This window comes from Triticum aestivum, chromosome 1B, assembly GCF_018294505.1.
Source record: "Triticum aestivum cultivar Chinese Spring chromosome 1B, IWGSC CS RefSeq v2.1, whole genome shotgun sequence".
Lineage (NCBI taxonomy): Eukaryota > Viridiplantae > Streptophyta > Magnoliopsida > Poales > Poaceae > Triticum > Triticum aestivum.
In genome coordinates, this window is record NC_057795.1 from 380,000,819 (window position 1) to 380,004,565 (window position 3,747).

Consider the following 3,747-nt stretch of genomic DNA (forward strand, 5'->3'; position numbering starts at 1 on the left):
TTTTTTTTCTTCTTTCCGCCCTTTGCTTTCTTGGCTACATTGGCTTTTTTGCCTAACACAAACACTCTGCCTTGCAACATTTTCAAAGCTGAAGTACCACTCATAGTTGTCGGTGCCAGTTCAGTCTCTTTAGTGCCATCAAACTCTTGCCTCCTTCGGTTTCGAAATATGTGACCCTGTGGTAACCAGCGACGGTGGCCCATATAACAAAGTTTCATACTCTTATTTAGGCGAAATGATCTTGTAGAAGGACCACATGATGGACACCCATATTTACCACTTGTGCTCCAACCGTACAGGTAAGCTAATGCCGGAAAATCATTTAAAGTCCATAATAGTGCAGCCTTGAGAGGAAATGTCTCCTGCGAGGAAGCGTCAAATGTGTCTACACCATCCCATAATTGTAAGAGCTCATCAATCAGTGGCTGCAAATATATATCAATGTCATTCCCAGGGGAAGCTGGTCCAGGAATGATCATTGATAAAATTAGAGATGTTTCTTTCATGCAAATCCAAGGCGGTAGGTTGTACGGGATAAGCATCACTGGCCAGGTACTATGTTTTGAACTCATACTCCGGAAAGGGTTAACTCCATCACTTCCAATGCCAAGGCGCGGATTACGAGGATCAGCAGCAAAATCGGGGTATCTAGCATCAAGATCTTTCCAACACTCGGCATCAGCCGGATGCCGTATCTTTCCATCTTTGGTACGACCCTCGTCGTGCCAACGCATGTCATCAGATGTTTTTGTTGTTGCAAAGAGCCTTTGAATCCTCGGTATCAAAGGAAAGTAACGCAACACCTTGGTTGGTTTCTTCTTTTGCTTAGATTGCTTAGATACAGATTCAGCTTGGGAGTCTTTCTTGTCATCTGTAACCCAACGCGAGCTGCCACACACATGGCAAGAGTCTTGATCAGCTCGTTCACCTCGGAAAAGCATACAGTCATTGGGGCATGCATGGATTTTCTCATAGTCAAGCCCTAAGCCACGAATGAGTTTTTGTACCTCATAGTACTTCTTTGGTATTTCTGCCTCTGGAAGTGCATCAGACAAAACACCAAGTAGCGTTGTAAATGATTCTTGTGTCCATCCATGTAAGCATTTCATGTGATACAAGGTGATGAGAAATGACAACTTAGAAAATGCATTACATCCAGGGTATAACTCTGTGTTTGCATCCTCCAAGAAGCTTGCATATGTATCAGGTTTCTTACTTGTTTGAGCATCTGCATTCTCATCCTCAACTGAATTTGGTTCCATATTCTCAAATTCAAGGCCATCTAATTCACCATCAGATGTGCTTGATAAAGATTCACAACTGTTAGCCATAGCAAAGACGGCACTTAAGAGTCCTGGCATGTCATCCAACCTTCCATGGCTGCTTTCTCCAACAACATTCCTTGGGATGCCAGGAATAGAAAGATTGCCACTGTTATCTGATACATGAGCAAATGCAAATGATGGTTCACTGTAATCCTCTCCATGGCAAACCCACTTAGTGTAACCTTGAAGAATACCATCACATCTCAAGTGAGTCTTCACTCCATCATAACTCTGCATAGCTTTATTTCGGCAATTTACACAAGGACAAAGAATTCTATCACCGGCCGGAACATCACGGAATGCAAAAGTCAGAAATTGCTCGACACCATCTTTGTAAGCAGCACTAGCTCTTGGTTGACTCATCCAACCTCGATCCATCGCCCTTTGATATGCCTAATTAATGAAACAAAAAAACATATGTCGGTGCATAATTTTACATGTGTTATTTAAGAGATGAAAGCTGATTTAGATCTCTTGGTAAGAAAAGCATGGAATACATAGATATTTTAATTGAATGATTGGATCCAAACATATTTCATTAACCTTGCAGTAAAAGACTTCAAAATAAATGTGGCATTGGTAGGTTTAACTAGTATGCAAACGCGCCACTCAGTTCAATACTGTTGCACATATGCTGCCATCTTTTTGCCCCTAATCCCAACTCTGGCTACATCGAAAGGGAACACACACCACATGAACAAACAAAAATATAAAACAGAACACATGATTGATATTATCTATGCAAGGCCTTCAATTATCTAGAAAAACGTTTTCTTTCTAATCGCTATAGGGACTTATTTCCTTCTGCAACTACTAAGATTGTTGGACTATCTAAGTATCCAAACTAAGCATAAAGACCATATTATAGGGCGCTTTAATAAACAACTATGTTAACTCCCCTGATTTATATCATCATGTTATTGATGATCTTGTGAGCATCTCAAATAAGCACCATATACAAAAATCAAGGTACAACAGAAGGTAAAAAAAAGGCCAATGATCACAAAATTCTTAATCATACAACAAAAAATTGATAAAAAGATGCCAAAAACTTCAAAAAACAGTATGGGATACAACAGAGTTACTTTCTCGATTGAGATTGAATGCGGGTTGTTTGAAATCAAAGGCGGTGGTCCAATCTATGGTTGTTCGAATTTCTGGAGATGATTCAGACCAACTGAAACACCGGGCGTACACACTTCCGTTGAGGGCACCAATGAAATATATCTTCCCCTTCTATTTCTACAAGATCAAATGGAATTGATATTAAAATGTGTTCCCTTCCAAATCAACAATACATTATACATATACACAGTCCCTTGCATATACGTTCGTACACAGTTTTTCAGTCCAAATTCAATTTAATTTTCATCATACACTGATCAGCAGAACAAAAGGGGGCAGGCAGAGCTTTCTTAGGAAATTACCTGTCTCCCAGCTAGCTTGCTATTTGTTCACGGGAAGTCCTGGGTGGCAGAGTCCGGCGGAGCAGGCGAGCACCACCGGGAGAGGTCGGAGCAGAGCGCCAGAGCCGGCGCGGGGGGCTGGCTGGAGCAGGCGAGGAGCACCACGTCCCTGGTGACTAGGCAGAGTGCCGGGGATGGCCGAGGAGCGTCGGAGCAGAGGGGGAGGTGGCAGTCCTTGCGGAGGGCGTTCACCGGCGGCGGGCGGCGGCGCACTGGCAGGACCAGTAGTGTGAGGCACGAGCTGGAGTTTGTCGCTGGAGGTGGTCGAGATTGGGGGGAGGGGGGACTAGGAGGCACAGGACTGGATGAGGAACCAGCCCGGCGGCGCCATAGATGGGCAGCTCAGGACGTGGCGGCGGATAAGGAGGAGTCAAGGAGATGGAGTTCGGTTCGTGGGCTCCTTTACTGCACAAATGGGCCAGGCCAGGTAATTTCCAATTTCTGCACATTCTTTACATGGTTTTATTATTTATTTGTTAAACTCTTTTTATCCTATAAAACGTCTCAAAAATCGTCTCTGCCTATTTACACATGTCAAAACTAATAAATAGGATATACCTCAAAAATAAGATTTGTGACATTGTATTTATCGTCTCAAGAAGCGTGTCTACACACTATACGTTTCCTAGTATAGAGACGAATATAAAAACGTCTTAGAAAAAGCGTGCCTACTGACATGTTTTGTTGTAGTGCCTCCCAACGAGCGCTATCGTTTAACGCCCCTAGCTAGGCATAAAAGCGAGGATAGATCTAAGTAGTACCATCTTTGGCACTCAATTCACAAGTAGCTCGCATGATAGATTCATAAGGTAATTTGACTTTATTTCTTGGAAAGTGCTCCATGCCTTTCCTTAATGGAAATTTAAATCTAATATTCCCTTCCTTCATATCAATAATTTCACCAATCATTCTTAAGGAAAGGTCTACTAAGAATAATAGGACATGAAAGATTGCAA

At 42.5% G+C, this 3,747-nt stretch overlaps 1 long non-coding RNA gene across 1 annotated transcript; it reads right to left on the reverse strand.

The window, feature by feature from the left end:
- Positions 1-1,038: 1,038 nt before the first annotated feature.
- LOC123091546 (uncharacterized) lies at positions 1,039-2,785 on the reverse strand. Its single transcript, XR_006443283.1, has 3 exons — positions 2,753-2,785; positions 2,411-2,567; positions 1,039-1,718 (listed from the first exon to the last, which is right to left on the reverse strand). It is a non-coding gene; the product is annotated as an uncharacterized lncRNA (long non-coding RNA).
- Positions 2,786-3,747: the final 962 nt, after the last annotated feature.